This window comes from Solea senegalensis, linkage group LG5 (assembly GCF_019176455.1).
Source record: "Solea senegalensis isolate Sse05_10M linkage group LG5, IFAPA_SoseM_1, whole genome shotgun sequence".
NCBI classification, from domain to species: domain Eukaryota; kingdom Metazoa; phylum Chordata; class Actinopteri; order Pleuronectiformes; family Soleidae; genus Solea; species Solea senegalensis.
The window spans coordinates 18534166-18562157 of record NC_058025.1 but is presented as its reverse complement, the minus strand read 5'-3'; positions in this window follow the sequence as shown (position 1 = coordinate 18562157).

Sequence of the window (27992 nt, the reverse complement as noted above, 5' to 3'; positions counted from 1 at the left end):
GAAAATGTACAAGTTTAAAACAAAAAAAATTAAAATACAAACAGAAATAGGGGGTTGTACTAAGTAAATGTGATGATACTGTCTCTTGGCTCCCAGAAGGCTAAAATTCTTTCGAAACCAGTTTGAGGAGTGTCTACATTCTAATGGCCACATCTTCTTCATTTTGTTTCAAACGTTGTTGGAAAGAAATCACACTTTTAGAAACTGTAAATAACAAATAACAAAATGCCCCCGGTCCTACTTGTTCCTGGTTTTCTTGTGGCACCAGATATTTTAGGGGGATTGTTGTGGGTTTTGTGGGGCTATTGTTTATATCTTTTCTGTTCCCGGGGTTGTGCTGGTGGCATGGCAAATGTCAGGCGGGGCTTTTAAGGCCTAACAGCCCTAACCGCCAGTCAGTCAGAAGAATGTGAATCCCGATTTCCTTTGAGATCACGATTTACTGATTCTGCCACGATTCTCTGGCATGATTTTTTTCACAAATCAAAATGTTTTTTTCAGGAACAAAAAATTAGAAACATTCAACTAGGCATTGAAGTAAAGCGCCTGAACATGGCCCTGCATAATGGGCTTATTGTTGTTATTATTATTGTAGTGGCTTAAGTGACATATGGTGTGTTTCCACAAGCTCGTCTCGTGACGACATAACCAGGGAAAATGAGTGATGTAGTCAAACTGCTGTGCACTGATTGGGTGCAGTCACAGGAAGAGGCAGAAGAATCAAACCAAACAATGCCGAACTGTGGATCAGTTAAACAGAATCAAAAATACTGAACACATGTCTCCAACATTTAGCAAAGGAAATCTCATAATTTAACAGAAGTTTAGTCTTTTGGTTGGTTTTTAGACAAAGTTTTCCTTTACCTTTGTAAACAAGTTTTGTTAACTGTCACCTGATGTGCTTTATCAGCTGATGTTACGGAGGCGTGATCGGCTCGTCAAGCCTGACAGGAATTGCTGTCCACTTGCCCCCCCAGGACGGCGCTCCAGGTGTGTGAGAACAAATACGCTCCCTCATCCCGGTTCTTCGTCCTGTGCGCTGTGTTTTTTGTATGGTCAGAGTGTTGATGTGGTATTTTTTCATGGCCGCATTTTGTGGTCCCTTTTATGTACAGTATATGGTTGTCCTTTTCCTGTTTTCCTTTGTTTGTGTTTGCCAAAGGTGGGCATTTGCAGTTTTTTAGTGCCTGTTGAATATGTGTGTCCTCCTCCTGTCTGTCTTCCTCCTCCGTGATGTTGTTTGTGTGATCATATTCTGATGATGAAAGTTTGTGTGCAATGGGATGCACTGCTGAAAGCCTGCAATCGCGAGCTGCGGTTGTGTGATTCTCATCGCTTCCACCTGCGTTTTTATCACCATCCCTTTTGTATTTATTTCTCCTCAACACACTCACTCTACTATGTTCTGTGGAAGCGCACTCACTTGCCTTGTCAACTCTCAACTGCAGACGGGCCTCCACTGAGTCATGTGATGTAAAGTCATATGTTGAGAGAGAAGGCAGCGACACGTTTGAGAAACTCAGAGAGGAAAATAGGATAGCTTATTTGCGATGCAGCTCATGAAATAAAATGCAGAAGAAAATAATTTAGAAATGAGATCACATGTTTTTGCGGCCCTAACTGCCACCTTTCCACTGCCTGGCCCTCTCCCGATCAGCCAATGACTGCTCCACAAGGAGAACCACCACACCGGTGAGTTCAGTTTGTTCACTGGGTGTGAGTGTGAATGTGAGAGTGGATGTGGAAGATGGTGTGGGTGAGGCAGAGAAAAAGGAGGTGGGTGGTGAAGAGGGAAACGAAAGTGGTGAGAGTGGTGTGTGTGTGTGTGTGTTGAATAGGTGGAGGAAAAGCAGACCGTTGAGGAGGAGGTGGAAAGGAAGAAAGGTGAAGAGGAGGAAAGACAGACAGGAGAAGGAATGTAGGGTGAACAGAAAGATGAAGAGAATAACGATCTTAATGAAAACAAAGGTCCTTGGGGTTCGCCCATGGGGTGAACAGGTGGAGGAAGCAGAGATGGAGGATGAAACAGATTTAACGGTGAAACCAAAGACAACAACAAAACACAAAAAAGCAACAGCTAAAAAAACAATAAAATAGAGAAAAATAAGTTGTACGTGATAACAGTGGAAATGACGAGTGTGTGTCTGACAGCAGCAACATTTGTGCTTTTAATAGTAGACAAAAAAAGAAAATGTACATTTCTGTAAAAATCCAAAAAACCAACATGGTGTTAAAATAGAGGAACATCTTTTTATTTCCTCAGCCAGACTCCACATGAGCCAATGTGAGGAGTCTGAGCTCACAAGACAAGAGGTCTACAGGTTAAAGAAACTGGTTTTAACAGCAAAATGACAAAGAAGTTATGATGAAAACAACAACCAATTTATTTGTTGCATTTGTTTTTTAAACTTCACTCATGGATGTTTTTAGATTGGGTGTTTTAAATGCAAATAGTGCAAGAGAGTTAAAGAAAAGAACAAAGATCTATGAAACACATGAAACAAATTAATTTTAATAATGAACCTGACTGGAGGAGGGAATGGGAAGGGGGTCACAACACTTCTCTCAGTGGAGAAGTGAGTTTCCTCTTCTCCCTGTTTTTTTTAAACCAAACTCACTGCAATTTCAGCATTTTATCAAGGGGAGGTTTTTTTTATTGCAACCTAAGTTTGATAATGTGGCTGCTGTTTTTATCAATGTTTACCATACAGAGCCTCATCTAGCCTCTCAACATGCCTTAAAGCAGCTGGTCCACTCTCATGAGCTGGTGGATGTTTGGAGGAGGACTGCAGATAGTACACCTGGTCCCACCTCAGAGAGAGCAGGGTCTCTTCAGCCAGGCTAGATCATATTTATTGTTTTAAACATAATTTTAATGCTTTTAAAAGCTGTGCCACCATGCCCGCTGGTAAGACTCAGATAAGACTTCTGTTGAGCACACCCTCAATGTCACACATGAAGAACCTAGAGACCGATAGTGGAACCAACCTGCTGGACAGGAAAAGTTCAGGGCGCGTTGGTCAGGTCCTGGTTTCAAAACATCAAAGAGATGCTGCCCCGACAAGCTATTTCAAAAAGAATGGGCAAAAAAAAAGTAATCAACACACTGCTTTTTAACACAGGGCAGGAGCTCACAGAACCAGACCAGACAGGGGGGCGAGTTGTGAGTTTTTATAAATCCCTGTATTCAAGAGATGTTTTTGAGGAGTTCTCTCATGGACTACCTCAGGTCTCAGAAGAGACAAACTCACAGCTCGATGCCCCCCTCCTGCAAAACATTCAGGGAAGACGGACCCCTGGCATTGATGGTCTTACCATTGAATTATGGGACATCATTGCCAGGGACCTGTCCAAAGTTTTGCATCATCCAGACCTACTGTGTCCCCAGCAGGTCCATGGTGGACAGTGTCCACTAAATTTGGGATGTCTTGGATGTCTCTAGCTCATTGGGTTTACATAGTGGTTTGATTTCTCTAGATCAGGAAAAGTCTTTTGACCGTGGTGAACACAACTTCCTGTGCAACATCATGGGGAAGTTTAGGTTCAGTGCTGGTTTTATAGCTAAGATCAAAGTGCTGTACAACAAGTGTCTCTCTGGATCCTCTCGTTGGTTCCATGTTCCAGCCTTCAGGGTCTGATTTGACCTGGTTTTAACAGAAGCATGATTGTATCTTCCTATGCAGATTATTGTATTGTTTTTATTGGATACAAGAAGGATATAGACCTTTTAGTAGATCTTGTTAGAGATTTTAATATAGTATCAGCAGCGAGGGTTAACTGGAGAAAGAGTGACGCCCTTGCTCTGTGTGAATAGTACAGTGGTCTCCCAGTTCTCCCCCAGAACCTGCAGTGGAAAAAATACGGAATTAAGTATGTAGGGATTTTTTTAGGCACTGAAAACGTTGTAAAGAAGAACTGGGAGACCATAACAGAAAAAAAAGTAAGTAATCATGGAAATGGAAATGGTCACTCCCTCAAATGTCTCTCAGAGGTAGAGGACTGGTTTTAAACAGAACTTGTAGCATCCAAACTGTGGCATCGATTAACCTGTGTAAACCCTCCCTCCCTGGTACCAGGTACTTTTTTAATACCTGCTCTGGTAAGGTTCCAAGCGAGCTGAGGCAAAATATGCGTGACTTCGCCAATGATTGGCCAGTCGAGGTGAGCTGAGACCATAGTGGAAAAGGGCCAGAAGTGTTTTTTTAAGTCATGGACCCTTTTTAACCATAAAAGGTGTCCCAGAGCTGACTCTCTGCCCTGGTTGTTGAGAGAACCATTGATAAATGGAGCCAGACTCGATGTCAGCAGCAACACAACACCTGACCTGGCAACCGAAGAGACTTTTTACAGGGACTGCGCAAAGAGCATCCACCAGTCCGGAGTGAGTGACAGACCCCACTGTGTGGTTACAAAAACTGGGTGCAGATGGACCTGGCCCACAGGATTTTATACAAACCTTCCTTTAAAAGGTGATCTGGCAACCTCCAGTGGAGAATTTTACATGGTGCCATTGTTTCAAATGCTTTTATCTCTGTTCTTAATCCAGCTGTTTTTAATCATTGCCCTTTCTGTACTTTGCGAAAGACTATGTTCCATGTTTTTATTGAGTGCAAGCGACTGGCAAATTTCTTCTCTCTTTTAAAAACAGTTTTTAGTCTCTTTAATGTGGTTTTTACTGAGAAGGTTTTTATAATGGGAGCGGGCTACAGGAAAAATCAAAAAGAAAAGTGGCAACTTTTAAATTTAATTTCAGGAGAAGCTAAATTGGCGATATATATGTTAGCCGAAAAAAAACATGTAGAAATCAGAAATGGGCAGGAAGCAATGGCAGTGTTTGTAGTGAACCTCCGAGCCTAACTCTGGATAGTGTTCAGGTTTCATGGGTGACCTTGAGTCTTTTGATAAACTAATCTGTGCTGTAAATAATGATCAGCTCTCTCTTGCATGTTTTTTTTTTTATTGAATTAGGTATTTTTCTTTGCATTAGCACTTTATTTTATCCCAGTGTTGTATAATTGTATGTATTTTTTTTTTATTAAGTGTTAAATAATAATAAAACAATCTCTCCCTCTGTCTCTGTGTGTGTGTGGTTTTGCTGAGCTGTAGTTGGCAGCTCTCTGAGCCGAGCAGATGGAGTGCAGAGGGATTCTGGCTGATGTCCTGTATGTAGATATGCTTCCTCTTATAGCTGCTGCTGCTTCTTTGTGTCTGGACAGAATTCACTAATCAAGTAATTGTTGCAGTAGGGTGGTGTCAATATATGAATAGGATTTAATCACCAAAAACAGCAAAAACTTTTCTTTTTTTTTTGTCTGTGGCAAGATTTGAAATTTTAAGAAAATCAACAAAGTGACTCAATTTGACTCAATTTCTGTGGAAACTTAGCACAGAGAAATAATCCTTGTAAAACTGATTGACAGTGTGATCTGTGGATAACATGCAACTGTTTATATTGTGAACTGCAACACCAAATACTTTTTCAGAGAAATTTAGTACTAACCAAATACAATATGACATTATTGATTATTTGATTCACATTCAGATGACTTCATTGATTCCAAATACGCAATTAACTTGCATCTTCCCAGTCCATACAGTCATGCAACCTTTAGAAACACCAAACAAACTGCTAAAATGTGTTAACATCATGTATAAGTGAAACATAGTAAAAGTGTGAGACAAGTCACAGCAAAAACCCAATAAGTAGAGTTTCTACTCAACCAGTGATAACAACTGCCTTGCTGCAAAGATAACCCTAATAATTATGGGGCTGTAGTGCTTCCAGTTGTTCAGGAATTGAATGTGATGAATGTGTCTTGTCCCAGCCCACCTATCTGCTGTTGCTGTATATGCACAAGCGCTCCCTCAGCCCAGACTGATAGTATTGTTTGACAAAGCCTCATTAGGACGCACTATACTGTACAAATAATGATAGATTACTTCTGTTCACAAAGACAAACAACTAAAAAACAACACTAATCACTAAAGGTTATGCAATGCTGCTTAATTATACAAATACAGTTAGATTTTCAAAAACACCAAACAGTAGAATTGAGCCCTTGGTTGTTTGTTATTATGTTAAATTCCTGTAAGACAAACTGCATAAACTTTGTCTGAAAACTGCAGCAAACCCAGTTGAGATATAGGGCAAAAGGCAGGGTACAACCTGGACAAGTGACCAGTCCATCACAGGGTGGACATACAGAGACACAAAAACATTCACACTCACACTCACATTTAGAGTGTCCAATTTGATTGTTTTTTGACTCCGGGGGGGACACCCGAGAACCCAGAGAAAAGCCACTCACAAGTGGCGAAAACATGCCAACTCCACACAAGAGGCCCTCGGTTGATCCTGGATCCAAGTCGGTGACCTTTTTGCTCTGAGCCAACAATGCTGCCCACTACACCACCGTGTGACCCAGTATTTTAAGAGTGAAATTCCAGACCAAAAATATATGAGGGGAGTTTTGCAAGACATCAGATATCACAGTGGTTGTATCGATGAAAATATTATCGCCTGACACACAGGCCATAATCGTCCCGTGGGTGCTTCCTAATGTTGATTACGATATGCAGATTCTTAGCAAGATTCTTAGCAAGGACAGGCCATGTCCAAGAGGAAATGGAACTTGGCCATATATGTATATATATTTCTACATACATAGCCATATATATGGCAAGCCATTCAGTAAATGCGTTTAAGAATATATTGAATGAAAATCTGAATATATATATATAAAGAAAGTCTGAATGTATATATATAACGAAAGTCTAAACATAAATATATATGTGTATATATATATATATATATATATATATGCATATATATGTGTATATATATATGTATATATATATATATATATATATATATATATATATATATATATATATATATATATATATATATATATATATATATATATATGGTTTTTGCAAATGCACTTGGGGACACATTCAAAGTTTTTGCAATTTTCCGGACTGACTGACCTTCGTTTCTCAAAGTATTGATGGACTGTCGTTTCTCTTTACTTAGCTGATTGGTTCTTGCCATAATATGAATTCTAACATGTGTGTACCAACCTGACTTCTGAACAACACATGATGGTCCCAACCCCATTAAGAAGGCAAGAAATTCCACAAATGAACCCTGACAAGGCTGTGAAGTGAAAACCATTTCCGGTGACTCTCATTGAAAGAAGGCCAAGGGTTTGCAGTGCTGTCAACAAAGCAAAGGGTAGCTACTTGGAAGAATCTAAAATATAAAACATGTTTTGAGTTATTTCACAATGTTTTGTTTACTACATAATTCCATATGTGTTCATTCATAGTTTTGATTGCTTTAGTGAGAATCAACAATGCAAATAATCTATAAAGAAAAAACATTAAATGAGAAGGTGTGTCCAAACTTTTGACTGGTAGTGTATGTATACTTACTATGGCATACTATATATATAATATTTCAAATATTTTCATTTTAATATGGTCTAATTACAGGGCTGACAGAAGCTCAGTGGTAGAGTGAGTCTTCATTCAACTCAAAGGTTGTGGGTCCGATTCCCGGCTCTGCTACACTACATGCTAATATGTCCTTGGCCAAGACATCAAAACTAGAAAAGTGCTAATTTACCACTTTCTTACTAATGATTAAAAGTCATGTAGGTCTGACTCCACTGAAGAGTGTAGATTTGTGTTGAGTCCACTGCTGCCCCACCACACCACCAACCTACACACACACACACACACACACACACACATGTTCGACATTCATGACATGAGGGGACATTGCATTGACTTACATTCATTTCCTGGAGACTTACTCTAACCATAACCACAATTACTACTGGCCTAATCCTAACCCTAACCCTAACCCTAATCTCAATCTCAGCCTAACCTTAAAACATACCTTCACCTTAAAATGTAGTAATTTATGTTATGGGGACTTGCTTTTTGTCCCCACAAGGAAGACAAGTCCCCATAATGTGACTGTGTAAACAGGTTTAGGTCCCCACAACATTAGTAATACCTGGACACACACACACACACACAATAAATATAAAGTTGTGAGTTCTGGAACAGTTTTTAATTTTATTATATCCGGCTCTGATGTCCACATTGGCTTCTTTGTGGTCCTCAGTCAGGACGAGGATAAGCAGTGAGAACCACAGGACATTCACACTAAATAAACTTATGTTTATACACCACCACAGAGACGTGGAGAGGTAGTGGGCCATGTAATGTGTTTAGGCCCATCCCTTGGGGTTTTATGGTAAGAGGAACCGTAAAAATGTCAAGGCCAGCAACCAGGAGGGCTTCTCGCAGAGAGGAAGTGTAAGATCCAGCATTTTATGTTCCCATGCCGTTTTATCAAATGCAAAACGCTGTGACTGCCTTACTGGCAGATATCACAGGTAAACCTTTGACCTCATGTCCTACAGTCTGCAGAGGCCTGGCTGTGGAGTTGCAGGTGACTCTGATACACTCCTGGCACTGGCCTTCCAACCAGCCAGTGTTTCCTTTGTTTAACCTCTGACCTGAGAAAACAAGACTTGTTCCAGAGTTGTGAGGAAAGCGAGGGGAAGAGGAAGTGTTTGGTTACAAATTAAATATATGCGTGCCAGTGGGTCTGCTAGCAGTGCTGCTACTGACATGTGGTACTAAGACTGTCTCCATAAAGTTTTAGAGCCTCACTTCCATCTGTGGTTTTCAAAGGATGATGGCTGGACTGGAGGCAAGATGAATTTTGAAAGCGTCTTTAAAACAGTGCATTTTAGTGTTTTGCAGGTTATGAATGGAAATTCAATATGTGCCTGTGCCTGATTTGTGTGTGTTGAATTGCCACTGTTACGCTTACTAATATAACAAATGTTCAGAAATCTTTAGAGAGAGACAGAACCAAAAAACATACTTTTACAGAATGGCCTCAGTTTCCGGGGTCTCCTGTATGTTTTTATAGACACACAGAACACCGGTGCATGAGTAACAACCCTGTAAACCTGAAGTGCAATATGTTGTGTTGAAGTGTCATAGAATGGAAGTGAAAACATGTGTAGTCTCCTCTGACAGTCAGTCATCCGCTCTTGTGTAATCCCAGGGCTTCAGGCAGATTGAAGTGCTGACAGCTAGACAACACAGCCTGCACCATGCTCAAAGAATGTGATAAATGATACCGATGTAATTTCTTCACACATTTGCCAGATGTAAGTTGATATTTCGTGTTTTACTTTAAAAGGCATTTCCATGACTTTTACAAGAGTACAGGTGATACTGTATGTCAGGATCTGGATTAGTAGCACATGCCTGTGAATATACAGCATTTTATTTATTATTTGTTTAAATGTGATGCATGTCTGTTGTGTTGACATAAATCTTTTTAAAATGGTGTTTTCTGTCTCTGATGGTCATGCTAAGTTTGTGGAGAAATGGAACACATCATATGACACCAAGAGTTGTCACAAGGCTAACACTGGTTGCATTGGCTTAGGCCAGAGTGTGTGTGTGTGTGTGTGTGTGTGTGCATGTGTTGCCCGTGTTGAGTGATGCAGGTCAGGTGTGGGCTGACCAGGCTGTAATGTGTTTGTGTGATGCAGAGGGGGAGGCAAGGTCATTCCTGTGTTGATATAGCAGACTCAATCTCCCCTCTGGGACCTGTAGACGGTGGAGCAGTGATACACGGCAGCTTGGATTACACAGCACTGAACTCTTAGGGGCCCACAATAATCACAGCAACTGTTCCGTTTCATTCCGACAGTTGTTACACAAACGGCTCCTCATTGCGTAAGTGATGCATATTTGATGTAATGGGAAATACAAGTCATGTTTGAAGCAGTCATTGATGAATCAGGGAAGTCAGATCCAGCAGATGTTATCAGCTGTATATGGTACTGATGATGAATGATAAATAGTTCAAGTGATTTTACGCAATATCGTTCATATTTTCTTTGATTGATAAAATGTATTTTAGACATTTTCTGTTCAAACAGGAAGTGCTTGTAGTAATGTCACTTTTTATGATGTAGATTCACCAAATGTCCTTCTGGTAGATTATAGATTTAGATTTGTTTAGACATTTTTAGGTTTGAATGTTACATTTTACATTCTGGTTCATATTTTATATTCACATCTGCCAGATTGTGGTAATCCAAATTAATTAACTAATTTCTTACTTTAAATACATTTATATGTCTGTTGTTATTACTATTTCTCTTTTATTTTCTTATCAGATATCATGATAAATGAGGGTCATCACTCAATGATTATTTGAGACAAATAAAGGTTGTAAATAAAACTAATTGATCTCGTCACTGTGTCGTATGGATGGAACAGTTATTTACTCATACACAACATCACTACCTTTGAATTTAGGTAATTAAACTGAATGTTCTTCAGTAATTTTTGTAAGGCATCTATAGTTGTTTATATAATGAAGTTGAATATATTGTCGCTTTGGTAAAGGTTATTTGCTTGCAATAATAATTTAATGTTGATAAATTCAGGTCATTTGTCTGCATTTCAATGGTAATTGATACGATGTGATCAGCACACCCTTTTTATTCTGACTTTATGTAGCTCTATTGTTGCAGTGTTTTTGGATAGTAAATTTGTACCTGTTTGTATGTTTTTCTTATGTGCACAAGCCTTTATAGTATGGCATGCCCTTATGAAAATGACTATATGAATCAGTAAGTTTAGGTGCCTATATATATGTAGGGCGATCCATTGAATTTTGCAGGAATCACAGTTAAAAGCACATTTTTTACATGGTAGGATAAATAATGGTAGTGACCAAAAGTATGTTTGCAGGAATAGCACCCAGCAGGCCTCCTCCCTGTCTTTATTCTTTTTTCATCTTATTTTTGAAGCCAGTTAGTCCATGAAGACAATCTGCAAAGCCATACACTGTGCCACCTATACTGGCAACAGGAAGTGCGCCTTCATTAACACTGTTCCATTTATGATGCTTTCAGGTTGTGGCCTACATTTGCTATAATGTGTACTAACAAAGTACTGTTGTCACAAAACCTATTTGTAATTTTTTTTGTATTGTATGTATATATAAGTATATATATATATATATATACACATACAATACAAAAAATATTGTTGTATTGTTTTCTGTAATATGCACTTGAGTATTACTGGGCTGAGGCTTAAGTGAAAGAGAGGAGGAAGGAAGAAGAGTAGGTGGTAGTTGCAGCTGTGTGAGGTACTCAGTAAGATGAGCCTCACCGGGCAGTTGAGAAAGAGAGGCGACACAGCGGGCATTGGGGTGTCTGAGAAAAATGGAAACATTTGAAGATGTGTACCTGGTTCAACATCACTACCTATCATACACACTGGCTTATATGATTTAGGGGTGTAGTTATGCTTTAAGGGCATTGCGTGGTACATTATGAATGTTTGTAAACTGGTTTAGTATTAGATTCACAAGCTGAACTATCAGCTTACTCTGTTCTTTTCTGTATGTCATAAGCTGTGTTTTCATCAAGGTACAGATTGGTCCAGTGCGGAACAGTTTGGAATAGTAAAGCCCTGGGTCAAGTTTGCCTTTTGACAGAGAACAGTACTTTACTTAGTAGGTGGTCTGTGTTCTGTCGCCCAAGCAGCGTACTATTTTACATAAATATTAAGGAAGGGTGCCAACAAATGGAATGGAAGTGGTTATTTTGGTACTACTTCTAATGGAAACAAAAAAAAAAAAAAAAGTACCATACAGAACCATTCAGAAAAATCCACTGACAAGAAAATAATTGTTCACCATAGAATAAGTCCAAATATGTTGTCATTTAATTTAAAACTTGCAATCCCCATCCAGTCGCGTTGTTTACAGTGCTTTCCCCTATTTTTACATGTGGCACATGCTTCAAGAATTCCATGCTTCACAGAGCTTTTCTTTTGAATATGTGGCAGATGAAAGTATAAACAGGATTACAGTCTAATCCCTCTCGATTGTTTGTGTCTTCTGGCCACTGGGAGACTTCTGATGTGGTCCTCCTGCCCTGATGGAGAGGGAGGGAGGCGGAGGGAGAAAATAAGAATAAAAAGGGAGATGGAGACAGAGGAGAAAGACTTTCCTTGGTGTCGTCCAGTAATGAGAACCAGTAATAAAGTGGATGTGTTCATGGACAACTGAAGCCAGCAATTAAGGAAAGATAGCTAGCTTCAGACAACCACTTTGGATCTTTTAAATGTAAATAGTGCTGCTTCCCTCAAACGCTTGGTGAGATATTCCAAATCAAATCCCCTCTCACTAATGAGGAAGCTGTGATACTTCTACACCAATTCTCTGTACAGCACTACCACGGTAGGCAGCCCAGGCTCTCGTTGAAATGTTTTAATCAGGCTGAGGGAACAGGGATTATGATATAACTGAGTTGGTGGAGGCTTCCTCTGTTTCCCATATCAACACAGTAGTGTTTGATCTGCCCCGAAATCTACACTGCTGTTACTGTCTTAATTAGTTAACTGGATGTAGACAACATATCCTACATAGTACATTGCAGGAGTTGACATGTCACTGAGTAATGTTCTGTGTTCCACTTAATAAAGAACAATACTTGGGGAAATAAAAGACAGTCGCTGTTGGTGCACCCGTACAAGAGATAATAAGACAAAGAAATTGCTCATATACATCCTGTCACAAGACAAATTATAGTAATTTTAAAAGCAAAGCTCTGCTATTTGGTAACATTGGGTGTTTGCAAGATATCCTCTCATCCTTGGTAAACTGCTGCTGCCTTGATCAGCTGCTGTAGCCTGTCACAGATGTTGCATTTTTTGCCATTGTTTCATCCCATCTGCCTGGGTTTGATGTCTCCTTCCCCATCACCCACAGCATCCTTCCTCCTCACACGCTCCTCTAGCAGCGGGGTCAGGTCACTACACATTGGTGTGTGTGATGAGCTGAGTCACAGACTCGCCGTCATCTTGCTGCCCACTAACAAACAACAGCTTGACTCACAATATTGTCTTCATGTTTGTTTGTTATGAGGGAGAAAGACTCGCTTGGCAGCAAACCAATTCAAATGAGCAAATATATGTGAGCACACTATGAATAGGAATGCAAGGCGGTTACAAGTTTCAGCCGAGCCTTACTGTGGAGACACATGGAAGTGGCAATTATCCTTTATTTTCTTTACTAAATTGCTCTAATTGTGTTTTTTTTTTTTTTTGACATAATTGACATGTATTGGCTAAATCTGGTGACGATGTACATGTTCGACAATCTACAGGACACGCCATAGAGTTATACAAATTTTAAGTATCAGGTAAACAACTAGGATCACACGGTGAAGTAGTGGCTAGCACTGCTGCCTCACAGCAAGTGTGGAATTGCATGTTCTCCCTGTGTGGACGTGGGTTTTATGCGGGTACTCCAGCTTCCTCCCACAGTCTAAAAACATGCAGTTTAGATTAACTGATCACTTGACCATAGGATAATAGCTGTATGGCTCTGAATGTTGGCACTGTGATTTACTGGTGGCCTGTCCAGGGTGTACCCCACCTTTTGCCCTGTGTCAGCTGGTATTGGCTCCAGCCTCCCCTGCAACCCTCATGTGGAGGGTAAAGCGGGTAAAGAGCTAGGAAATTCAGATAAAAAGGACTCTTAAGCATCAAACCTTTTTTCGTTTCACGCTACAATATTTCAATAGATAAGACACTTGAGGCTGAAAATAGATAAAACCCTAAGCCTAAGCCTTTTTTTAAGTTGAATTTTACCACTACCATTAGAGCAGCTGGAAATGACACAGGTTATTTCTAACTCCCCACACATTGTTGTAAAAGTAAAGGACAAAGCAGCTTTAACGTAGAAAAGAAAACATGTAAGAGAGCTTGCATTCAAATTGTGAGGGGATCGCCATCAAATTATCAAGTGATTGATAATAACATGGTCCAATATCAAGCACATGCAGGAATTAAGTGCAGAGCATTGGGGGGCTCAAGACATGGACATGGTATGTATATATATATATATATGCATACATATATATATATATTCAGTGTCTTACTCAAGGGCAGATGTTTTTGAGCTTTTCCTTTAAAAGCTCTGATGGATTCTGAAGGCCCAGGAAACAGAACACCTGCGTTTATAAGCCAGCTTTTTGGTTTCATCAATGTGGATCAAACAGTCTGACTGTCCATGAAAGGACTACTTTTTATACAGTACCAGGTCCAATTTACACCAATAGATCTTGATCTGTGGCTGCATTCTTAATGCAAGCTTTTAATCCTTCAAAAAGTCTTATCTCCACCTGGCCGTGAGATGTAAATTCCTTAATCCCTCTCTCTCTCTCTGATTCTTGGTTTTGGTTTACTTCACTTCTAAAGTGATGCAAGCTGAGAGTATGTGAGTGCAACAATGAGTTATCATCCCAGAGGACTGTGCTGAGGCGAAGGCAGTGTTTGTGCTCTCCACAAATGGTAGCATTACGTGTTGGAGACAGGACATATGCAGCCAGCTCTTCGGCCTCCGGAGAGTTGCACCCAGGTGGCTTTACTCTTCTGCTGATGCCATAGATACTGCAAACACCAACACTGTGTGTGCACTGCCAGCTTAAGCTCTGCCACATGGAGCTGACATTGTGCTGTCTAAACTAGCACTGCCTTTTAAATTGTACTAAGTCATTTCATCAAATCTGGGAGCTCAAAAAAAATCAATTTGTCCATGCATCTTTCAAGTCCCGATCATTCTTCTATCTCTACCCAAACTCTTCTGTTTATCAGTAAAATGTATACATTTTTGTGACATGTATCACAAGGGCTGCAGAAAGTACAGTCATGTTCACAAGTTGGTTTTTTTTTGCAAGTCCATGTCACGTTTCAAGTCTTTAAGGGTTTTTTAAGTCTCAAGTCTTTGAGGGTTTTTTAAGTCTCAAGTCTTTCGTCATGATTCCAAGTGAAGTCTCAAATCTCTTGTAGAATTCCGCATCCTCTTATTCCATCTGATCTGTCCCTAACACTGCTTTGTTAAATATTATGAAACGTGAAACTAAACCCCCAAACCACTTTTTTTCATGTGAAATACATTATGGGTATATACTGTAGTAATGTTATTTACTTTACTTATTTACATGTGCAAATCATTATAGTTTAGAATCAGAATCAGAAGAGCTTTATTGCCAAGTACGATTTGCACATACAAGGAATTTGTTCTGGTGTCATTGGCGCATAACAAGCATACAACATTTTCAAAGTAGTTTAGTGTAAAGTATTGAAATTCTTCATCTTGCGATTCAAATCAATGTATCTACAACTTCCCTGACCAAACACCAGCTACTGCAATGAAAGTTCTCAATTGGGTATTTTATAGTCCATGCTTGCATCACTGGTTCACTCTTTCATCACTCTCTTGTCTAATCAGCACAAGGCTCATTGTCCCAGACTCCTCCCCCCTTCATATATATACACATAATAACGTAATTGTCTATTTAGGTCTGGTGTCAGCCAACACAGTTCTGATACCTACTGGTATAATTAAATAGTGTCAAGTCAAAATCAAGTCTCAAATATTGTGAGGTTGAACCACAAGTCAAGTATGAAGACATTGTCTACAACGTAAGTGTCATCATCTGTCGTCTTGACATAAAATTAATAACTTCCTGTGTGCAGTGCTGAAATGTTCCTGAGTGACATGTGATCTAAAAGCCGCTATACTGAGATAACAACAGCAAGAGTTTTATGGAGCTGATATGCTTGATCGTTGTAAGAACCCATTTGACAATGGTTTGAAATAACAGACATTAGCATACACTATTAAGTTTACAGTTTACAGCATTTAAAAGGCCCAGTGTGTAATAATAACTGACTTTAAATGGTGAAACTGCAGAATGAAACGAATAGAGGACATCACTGATCACCTTTCCTAAGCACATCAGGGAACAATAGTTGCCTTCATATACTAGAAAGAATGTAAACACTTTCCACACTCTCACTCTCCCTATTGTTTCCTCCCCTCTTTTTCATTGGTTAATGCATCTGACTGATATTCTTCCTCATTTAACAAGCATCTGTTAAGGAAGCTGTAGAAACATGGTGACCCAAGATGGGTCACCATGTTAGCAAGGCCATTTCCTAAAGTGCAAACAAAATGTTTATTGTAAGTCTATGAAAAACAACGATTTTTAATTAAAACTTCATGTCGACTAAAGACAACTTTAAATTGACTTGGTTGTAAAGACAAGCTGGAATTGCTTGTTTTCCAAAAAGTGGCATGTTGATCATCATGCTCAGAGTTTCTGTTGTTGACGGTTGCAGTCGGACTCTAAGGCAGGTAGTGGATTGTACCGGGTCAATGTGCTGTGGCCCCATAGTGCAATCAGCTTATCCTCACTGCTGCCTACACTAATCCCAGCAGACAGGAAGCAGTTGTTTGCTCCCGCCGGGTCAGCACTGGTTTTGGAGGATGACCCAGCTCTATGAAGCTGAGAGGCCTAAGGGGGTGGGGTGGAGTAAACATCACATCCCACTTACCCATACCCCCCGAATCTCTTCCTTTCCAAAGGCCAATGCTGCTCCTCTGGGCTTTTTGTTGCATGATGGGATATATTCAGCTGCTCCATTTGGCTGGTTTGGAGGAATGCTGTGGGTGTGCCCCCTCCCATTGGTTGGTCAGTGAAGCGAGGAGGGATATCAAAGCTCCGGCAAGGAGGGGAGGGCAGGGAGGGGGATGGGGGGTCACGTCTCATTGGATAGAGCAGGGGCGCTCTAAGCCTGTCACATGACTGATGGCTGATTTACCACCCCACTGCAGAGGTGAAGCCTCATAGGCCATCTCTGCCTGACACACACCAAATTAAACTAATTCACAGATGTCTGCACATTTGCTTTGAACATGACCATCGCTTTGTCCAGTGGAAAACAGATTGCAGATTTGTAGATGTAATAACTTTAATTTTAGTTGGGAGACTATGCCAGTGTCGGTTGCCACCATGGTTGCCATAATTCTTATGATGGCACCTTGACACGGGCATCAGAAGCATTTGTAAAGAAGTAGATGCAATTCATGTGTATTTCAACAGGTTGTTAGACAGAAGTAAAACAAACAAACAATTGATTCAACAACTAATTGAGAGACAAATTCAATAATTAATAATAAGTCCTCATACTAGTCCATATGCATCAGCCTATTTTTTTAACCCACTGTCAAGGCCAAGATAATGAAATTAATTTGACCCAATTTACCCATTTTTTACTGTTTTAAAATTGTAATGTACAAAGCTACTCAAATATTGATTTCAGTATACATTTTGGATTTGAAGTTTGAAAGTAAGTTAAGCCTAGGACGATTCACAAAGAAGTAGTATATGTAGTTGGCAACTTTCAAATAAATGAGGCTCCATATAATTCTGACACCATCCACATCTCCTTTTATTCATAGCTGTCTAGCACCTTTCATCACTCACATCAGCAATGAAAGTGTCTCCAGTGCCCCCAACATGCTGAACCCCGCCTCTGACTCCCTCTCAGTCACCCATATCAAGAAAGATGGAGATGGGTTGAGCATTGTTTTTCTTTTATTGATAACTGAAATAAATGTCAAGTCAAGAAATTAGCAGGAATAACATAAATAAATGGCAAATGACATGCTAGACCTTCCATGCAGAAAATACAGAAGCATTAAAATATTTTTTTTTTAAATATGAAACTGCCAATAAACTTTTTGGATGGGATTATTTTATTCTTGCTGATAATAAAAAATGACAGCAGATGGCGTGTTGTGCACGACACTAGGCGTAGCTGGCTAGTAAAATCTGTTTTAATGTAAAATTAATCTAACATGACCTAGGGCTAATATAGAGGCTATGTAACAAACGAATAAGTAAAAAGCTGAACATTTTGAGATGGCACTAGGCTGAGGACACAATTTAAAATGTGGCAAGAAACTAACTAACAAACAAACCAAAAAATCAAAATGGACCAACACAGACTCTGGGAAGCACAGAGACTAAATACACTAGGGAGGCAGGGACAGTCAAACACAGATGAGACAAACCTGACATTACAGTGGGGCACACAATAAACAGGGAAGACAGGACAAGAAGCAAACCTGCACAAGGTATTTACAAGGAAAAACCTCAAAACACAGGAAGCAAAGAAAACTGAAAACCAGAAACAGAACTAAAACTCGAGGTAAAGAAAAACAGAACAACAAAAAGACCAGCGGGAGCATAACTCCAGGCTCAAGTTTAGGCCTGGTTCACACTGGATGTGTGGCGTGTACGTTGCAGCAGTGTTGTGTTTTCATTTTGGCACCCATGTTAACAAATGAGCGTGTTCACACTGTATGCGTGAGGCACGCACATCTATTTTTGGGCTCAGGTGTCTCGCCTATGCGTGACGCATGCATTTCCAAGCAGAAATAGACAGAGAGAAGATCTGTTGAGATGTGCTGACAATAATATTGATATCCTTTAAGCATGACATGATTACATGAAATGGACACCTATCACTAGGCTGAAATGAATACATGAAATATACATATTATATCTTTTAAACAATTTTGGCAGGTTCTCTCTCTCTCCTCATAAACACAAAATTCCATGGTGTTTTCTGCCAGTGATAAATGAGAGAGTGAAATCCTAATCACGTTGGTGGTGTGGGGAGATGAGTGAGATGCAGCAGACGTGAACACACACGAGCAAGCTGCGGCACAGTTGCGACACGACATATCTAGTGTAAACCAGGCATTAGAGACACAAAGACACAAAGAGATGCCCATCACCAGGGGTGGAAATACTGTACTCCATTAGAAGGTGTAGAGTATGAAAGTAACTATCTCTTGATGGATAGGAGGCATCTCACACAAAGACCCAGACACATAAGTCTGTCTATTATGTTTTTTTGTTAAATTAACAAATGATGACCATTCAAAGCAGCTTTACATTAAAGTTTTTGCCATTCACCCATACAGAACATCTATCACATATTTCATACTCATTCACATGCTGCCGGCACAGCCATCAGAAGCAGTATGGAGTTAAAGCTCTTTCCCAAGGACACATCGGCATGTAGAACTGAGAATCGAACCCACAACCGTCCAGCTGAAAGACGACTCATTCTACCACTGAGCCACTGTCGCACTGTTGGCCTCTCCAGGGTGAACTCCACCTTTTACCCTTGGTTTGGCTCCAGCTCCCACCACAACCCTCATGTGGAAAAATGGATGGATATGATCATGATTTATGAAATAACTGTGTGTATATATACAGTATATATGTATTTATCCAACTTTAAACATGGACAATGTACAAATAAACGTCAATCTTTTTTAAAAAAAAGGAGAGATTATTTGTTCCTGGGCAGGTAGATGAATACATTGGGAGAAAATGTGGTATATAAAATATGGCAGAAGTACAGGGATAACACACACACACACACACACTGACATTGACAGATAGCACTCACCATCTACTCAGTGTTTTAACAACCTTGACCATCAACATTTTTCTCCACAGCCCAGCTTCAGCTGAACACCTGTATTGATTCCTTCCTGCCTTTCTGTAACTCGCTGTGTTTCTTTGTGTTTTTCCTAAAATGTTACCTTATTTTTATCTGTACTCATTTCCTCACCTCCCCTCTCTTCTCATCCTCTTCACATTCATTTTACAGTGGTAGCATTGTGATGAAAAATCCATTTACTTTGCTGTTTCAACCACAGCAGCTTGTGTGTACACCTGGGTAGAATGTTAGTCTGTCTTTCAAGACTCGCTGACACCATCAATAAATAAAACACACTTCTAAACAGTTTTATATGATCCAGTGGGAGACCATAAGCTGTCCCTCTTTAAAAAGCACAACAATGCTGCCATGGAGTACTGAAAACACAGCCTTTTTAGTCTCTTAACCAGCTAATGTGTATTGATCTGTGCTCTTAGATCCTACCGATAATAACAGTATGTGTCCTGTAATCCATCAATAGAACCTGGTGTTGACACGGTTAAACACACACACTTTTTAGTTGTATGCTACTTTTACACAAGTAATTTGAAAATGTATGTATACAAGACATTGGTTCCGTGTTTGTCACATAAAAGTCGTCCGATGGGATATTCTGATGGGAACCTTTGCTGATATAACACCTGCTTCCTATGCATTCAGTTGAGTTTGGCTGTGTTATTCAGGTTGTTGACTCAGTTTTTAGTTTTTATTATTCATTTCTGTGTACGTTAGCTGCTGGTGTTTAGTTAGCAAGAAGATCTCTGCTAACATCGTCATCATCATCATTTAGAGGACTTCTAGTTCTGTTCAAAGGACTGATGGATCCACTATCTACTGCCACACTGTCACCAAAAAGAGCTGAACATGTCAAGGCAGTTGTCATAAGGAGAGGGTGGTCTCTGAAGTGAATGCTACTTTTCAGGCTTGTGATTAAAAGATATGCATAACAGAACTATGGTGCAAATCAGCACCACAAATAGGAAAACGCAACATTAACCTAAAACACCACATTAAATTCAAACACAACAAAAGAGAAAATGCAACATTAACTTGAAACACAACAAAAGCAGAACACATGACATTAACTGAAAACCCAACAACAAAAGCAGAAAACCCAACAACATTAACTTAAAACACAAAGGAAAGAAGGCTCCCTCAGGCCGTGCATCGATTACAGCCCACTCAATTCCATCACGATCAAAAACAGGCACCCTCTTTCACTCATCTCGTCAATGTTTGAGCAATTACAACAGGTTCAGATTTTTTCTAAACTAGACTGTAAAGCCTACCTCCTTGTCCGAATCATGGAGGGAGATGAGTGGAAGACGGGTTTCAACACACCCACCGCATGACATAGGGAATTGAGTGCTCCTGGCAGTGAAGCTGGCTCTAGAGGAGTGGAGACACTGGTTAGAGAGGGGTCAGGCTCCCTTCTTGGTTTGGACAGATCATAAACATTTACAATACATTCATACTGCTTATGTTCCCAACAAGCCAGATGGTCCCTATTTCTCAATTGTTTTAACTTTACCATATCTTACAGACTGGGGGCCAATAATGGGAAGCCTGATGCCCTTTCTCACCTCCACGATCCAGAGCCCAAGGCCAATGACCCAGAACCAATCCTTCCACGTAACTGTGTGGTTGGAGACTTGGCCAATAGAAGAACAGGTAAGACATGAACAAGGTGCCTTTGCCAGTTCTGCACCATCCCTGGACTTTGTCACTGGACTCCCACTTGCCAAAGGAAACACCTCAGTACTCACGATTGTGGACCGTTTTCCAAGTGGCCTACACCTGATAGCCGCAAAAAGATTCAGCAATTCTTGGGATTTGCTAACTTTTACAGGTAGTTTATCAGAAACCTCAGCACCATTGCTGCACCTCTCCATGCCCTCACCTCTCCACTGAGATGGTGGTCCCCTCAAACTGAGGAGGCTTTCGAGCAGCTTAAGAAACACGTCACCACCATTCCCATCCTCCCAGTTCCTGATCCCAGCCGGCAGATTGTTGTTGGAGGTGGACACCTCCAATAATGGGGCAGGAGCGGTCCTCTCCCAACGCTCCGAAAAGGACAACAAGCTTCACCCCTATGCCTTCCTGTCTTGGAGGCTTTCGCCGGCTGAGAGGAACTATGATATTGCGAATTGTGAGTTGCTGTCGAGACATTGGCTAGAATCCTTTTGTCATATGAACTGACCATAAAAATCTAGAATACATTTGTGAAGCAAAAAATGCGTCCACAGGTGATCCATTGGGTTCCAACCTCGCTACTCACATACCACCCGGGTTTCAAAAGAACCATGCACGCCATTTCCTCGAGGTTTTGGTGGCACTCCATTGAGTGAGAAGTCCGGGAGTATGTGGAGGCTTGCTCCATCTGTGCCCACAACAAGATCTCCTCCAGACTTGCTGCAGCCACTCCCTGTTCCTACTTGTCCTTGGGCTGAGATCTCTCTGGACAGTTCTACCACTGTTCTCATAGTGGTGGATAGATTTTCTAAGATGACTCATTTCATTGCTTTGCCCAAGTTACCCTCTGCCAAAGAAACGGCAGAAATTATGATGACTCATTTGTTTCCATGGATCCCCTAAGGACATTGTGTCAGACCAGGGGCCCCAGTTCATCTCTAGATTCTGGAAGGAGTTCTGCAAAATGATTGGAGCCACATTCAGCCTCACCTCTGGGTACCATCCAGAATCGTACCAAACCAAGAGTTGGAAACATTTCCTTCAACATCGGGTGTTACAGAATCTGGTGTAGGTGGAATACGCCCACAACTCCCTCCCCACCTCAGCCACCGGTAATGTCACCATTCCAGTGTGTCTTCGTTTACCAGCCCCCTGTCTTTTCTGAGGCAAAAAGGAAGATCACTGTTACGTCAGCTCACACCATGGTCCGGCATTGCCACTGTATCTTGGAAGCCACCTGCAAAGTCCTCCTACACAGTGTGGACTGTATGAAGAGGGCTGCCGATCAGAGGTGCTGACCTGCTCCGGTGTACCAGCATGGCCAGAAAGTCTGGCTCTCACCACGGGACTTGCCTCACCACGTCATCTCCAGGAAACTAGCTCCACAGTTTGTGTCCATTTCCTGTGTCCAAGGTCATCTGCCCCTGCCTTTGTTCGTCTGCCTCGGTCCCTGAGAGTCCACCCAACCTTCCACATCAGCTAGGTGAAACCAGTTAGATTGTGGTTTCCACAGCCAAATTTCACTCTCCTCTCATTTCAGGTAGCTTGGGGCAAGTTTCCCCACTCGTCTGATTGTCTTCCCCACCCCGATTGTTTCCACCTGTTCCCCATTACCGTGTGTATATATGGTCTGCGTCTCCCTTTGTCTGTTGCCAGTTTGTCTTGTCTTGTGAACCAGAGAACCAGTGTAACCCCTGTGCCATTGTCTTGTCAGGATGTTTCAGCATTTGGTCCATGCCCCCTGTCTGGTTTTGTACTTTTGTTTGTCAAGCTCTTGTTTTTGCCAGTAGAATTTCCCTCAAAAAAGTACTTTTTTGTTTCTTAGCTTTCCTCAAAAGTGATTTTGTTTGTAGTTTTTCGCTCTTAGGGGTGTATTTTTGGTTACACTTAAAAGATTGTTTATTTTTCACATTGTCTCCCAAGTCATGCAATTGGGTCCAAAGTGTTTATATTTTATCAATAGTATGTACATTTATTTTTATGACTCAATCTGTTTCAGGCTTGGATGTTCCGTTCCTTGGATTTCATACTGTAACTACTACTGGAAATAAATTATCCTATAACTAAAAGTAACATCCATCCGTCATCTACCGATTTATCCTCCACCAGAGGGTCGCGTGGGGTGCTGTGCCAATCCCAGCTACATCGGGCGATAGGCGGGGTAGACCCTGGACAGTTTGCCAGTCCATCACATAGAGAGAAACAACCATTCTCTCTCAAACTCACACCAATGGTCAATTTACGATGTGCAATTTACCCAATCCCCATATTGCATGTTTTTGGACTGTGGGAGGAAGCCGGAGAATCCGGAGTAAACCCACACACACACGGGGAGAACATGCAAACTCCATGCAGAAAGGCCCTTGTCCTAACCGGGGCTCAAACCTGGGTATTCTCGCTCCCAGGCAAGAGCACTAACCACTATACCACCGTGTGACCCCTTGAAGTAACATACATGCCTTTAATTTCTTATCATTCGCATGTGAGGGGGGTTTCCTAACTTGATGGAATAGAAGCAAATCCTCTGACAAATCCATCCTTCCATTGCAGACTATATACTAGAGCTGAAGAGCTTAATATATTAATTTCTATAATTTTACACATGCTTGGATTCTTTAATTTTTCTTTGCCACCCAAATGTTCAATGCTAGATTTTTTCATCATAATAAGGGTAAATATCAAATTGAAATTATACATCTAGTTCACATCCATAACAATGAAAAGTTGTATTTTTCAATGCCCTAAACTCCCAAATAAATATTGGTAAAACAATTGATTTCATATACTGTATATATATGAATATATTTAAATTATTATTATTATATACATTTACTGGCTTTAATAGTTTTATGTTTTTTCTACATTAGGCCGTGGAGCCTGATGACAGTGTAGGTGTCCCTTGGATCTGGATATTTCTGCCTTATTTTCCAAACACCGCAGCTTGGAATGACCACCGTTACCTAGGCAACCATGCTGCCAGTAAACATATTATGCCACATGTCTGTACTGCTGTAACTAGAATCCAGGCCCAGGGTTGGCTGGATTCTGTCGTGTTTTCAGTGAGTCTACGACTCAAATGATTTATACTTATGTGTGGCCTCAACAGTTACAGTAAGGTCTTGGTTGAAGCTTTTGCTATAGCAAGTGGGACGTAAGTGGATAGCAGTAAACCGGACTTATTGTTAGTTTTGTCACAAAATGACTACAATAAAAACCTGAAAAATTATTGTACCTTGTCGGATGACGTTAACTCTGTAACACTGTGCTGATCTGAGTAGTGGAGGAGGCGTGTCACGATGCCTGAGTGGTATTTATGATGTAGGGGTGCTTGTGAGTCAAAAATCTGAAAGCATTATCGCTATGGACTTTGATGCAGGAGAATGAAACATGAACATAGACTTAACACGGCATAGATTTTAGTGTTAAATCTGTTTTTCTTAATGCCTTTGTATAAACTGAGTACTCCATTTGGTTCAAAATTCTTCTTAAATGTCACACATTTTACACTTGGTGATAGGCATCATGAGAGAAACCACAGAGATAACCTGGAACAGCCAAATTGAGATATTAAATTAGGGCAGAGTAAAATTATTGTAAAAAATCCACACCTGGCTAGTAAATGATTACTACAGGATTTGATAGAATTTGATAGTATCTGAGTTATTATTGCTCTGTGAATAATGGGGCAGCCCATGGGCAAGTAAAAAGGGAACTTGGCTTGTTACTGGATGGTTGTCGGTTTCAGTGGCCTTGTGTCTGGAGGGTCCAGGAGGCAAAAGAGAGCAACAGCACTCGGAAATTTTATTTTTTCTTTTCATTCAACACCATGCACAAAAAAAAAACACACAACCAACACCATCAACCTACAAATACAAACTGAGTGACTTTTATGTGACTGCTTTTTTTTTTAACACATTAACTCACAATAATATTATTCTTTACAAAATATACTATGTATATATGTATGTATATGTATATATGTATGTATATGTATATATGTATGTATATGTATATATGTATGTATATATATATATATATACATATATATATATTATTATTATATTTAAACTCTAAATATATAATTATATATTATATTATATGTGTTCATTCCATACCAGTATTACTGAGGTAATGTCGATGTGTCCTTACACCCCACCGGGGGGGGGTGGGGGGGGTTTGCCGGTCCCAAAATGTCCCAACCAAATATATGTATCATCCGCTGTGGTGACTGTTATTTGGTTCTATACAGCAGACAGAATGTATGTATGCATTTTTCTGTAACAGGACTGCAATTATTAATAGATTCATCGATAATTGTCAACTGTTTAAAAAATGTATTAATCATTCGAGTGGTTTATTTTAGATAATTAAAACAAATTATCTGATTTTTCTGCTTCTTAAATGTAAATATTTTCTGGTTTCCTCACTCCATATGATAATTTTGGTCGGTTTTTATATACTCTGACATTTTCTGGACCTAACGACTACTTGATTCAATTATTAAAATAGCCATTAATTGCAGCCTTATTCTGTAATGTTATAAAAAAGTACTTTTTAAAGTCATAAGTGTGCCTTGCCTATACAGTAGACCAACAAAACAGCATTTTCTTACTGCGGTAACTACAGTACACATCTCTTTTTCTACCCTCGACTATGCTGCATGTGTTTTTAGTTTGGCATCTGAGCCAGGGTTGTCTAAAAAAAAAAAAAAACGAGACCATTCAGAGATAAGAGAACATTTCTGTTTCTTTCTGTCAACATGCGAGTCTTAAGTGAAGCTGAGTGGTAGCTGGGATTCCTGTCTGGTATCCTGTCTGACATGAAAGGCTGCTTGCTGGGACTGAGGAAGGAGCTCAGAGAGAATTATTCCCGCCGGACCCTCCAGCAGATGGAACACGAACACCTTGAAGGATGGTAGTGTCGCCTAGCCTGAGCGCTTGCTTTCTCCCCTGCAGATGAAACGTAATGCGGGCCTGTCTCAAATCTCCTACAATCGGCGGATGTGAGCGACGTGGATAGAGCACCTGGCTCTTCAAGGGAAGCAGCCGTTTGAGATGTGACAGAACGCCTTGTCAGATAGAATCACCGTAATGTAGAAATAATTCTGCAGTCATCACTCAGAAAAGCATGGCTGCGGGGCATCTTGGAGGAATAGCCAGATATATTTTGGTCTATTTACAAAGTAAACGCTGCTTAAGTCGGCATATTTATCATAGCCCAAATCAAAACTGAGTGGTAGCAGTAGGAATTTGGATGAGACAAAATGGCACTTTGAATTTTGGTTGAGTAATGGGAGATGGGAGAAGTTGTAAATGTAGATCAATAGGTACCGGTAGGCTGAATGTGTTGGCTGGGGAATAGTCCCTGAGTATATCAGGATTGGTTCTTGTCGGCCTGTCAGATGACAGAGACAAGGCAGACAGGAGCGTTTGCAGCTGCTGCTGTGTATGCAGAGATGTGCCTTTCGTCTCTTGTCACTCAAAGGCCCTTGGAAGAGTTTTGCTGCTCAGCCACCTTCCTTGACCTGTCACTCAGTCCTCTGACAGCTGGTGGGCCACCCTTCTCCCCCCATATCCGTCCCCCTCTTCACTCCTTCACCCTCCCAGGCTTCCTTTGCCATCCCAGCATGCGGATTGCGGGGTCTCATTTTCATGTGTCAGGCGCCCCCATCAGTGTGACAGCTCCCTGTCCGCCTGTCTCATTAGGAACAGCCAGCCTGGTACGAGAAGCAGCAGGAGAGGCGAATGGCGTTCAGCTCCTCCCAAATCAGGAACTGTGAGGGCAGCTTTGCTAACACCAGTCAAGCAGATCATCATCTGGCTTGATCTGACATCCACACATGCATGTATACACTGATTTGCACATGTACATGGACATGTACATATACATGGATATGCAATCTTTTTCTCCCTTTTCCCAAGTTCACTTTTGTTTCAGTTGGTTGCCTGTCTCAGTGTTTATTATTGATCCCATAGGATTACACGAACTGAGTTAATGGATCCCCTTTAACTGTCTTCAAAGTTTACTTATATTTGGCATCATCAAGGCCACACTAGATGTGCGGTCAGTGCGTGCCATTACTCTACTGTGTCTTGCATGCATCTGTTGTTACTGCAGAGACATATTGTGTTTTACACAGGGTTTACCTTTGAAAATGGCCATAAATACTGTCATTTGCAATTTGGCTATGTACTCACTAGTTTGAAAACATACATTAGGTTATTGTGAAATGAAATGTTTTTACAAAAAAAAATATATGTCAATGAATAAGTCAAAAGAAATGATAGAGTAGGCTATACTTTTACTCTGAAATTAAATAAACTAAGTATAGTTCTGATGACTAGCGCTTGCTCACTGTGTACATTGTTGTGTTTCTCTGCACTCTATAATGTTGTCTATGTACAGTGCCTTGAGATAATGTATGTTGGGATTCGGTGCTTTACAAATAAAATTGAATTGTCAAGCCTACACATGCAAAAGTCTATTTTCAGGACCCACCTATCCCTTCACCATTTTATTCTTTTATCCTCCAACCTCATCCCTTACCACATTCTTTCCTCCATTCATCTCTGTCCCCACATCCTTTCCATTCAGTTAGCGCATACTTCCAAATCTGGAGGTCCATAATCAGCTCAAGTTGACCACACTAAAACGAAAGCCCTGTCTCTAGTGTCATCTCTAATCAAGCACCAAACTAATAGTACTCTCATTTCAATTCAATATCTGTTCACATTAAATAACGTAGCTGACACCCTGTGGTGGGTGTAGTAAAATGTGTATTAGGGCATTAACAGAAAAGCAGATGTGTTGATGCATCGACGTCAGTGGCACAATGCAGTCTCTCTGCAATCCAAATATTTAAG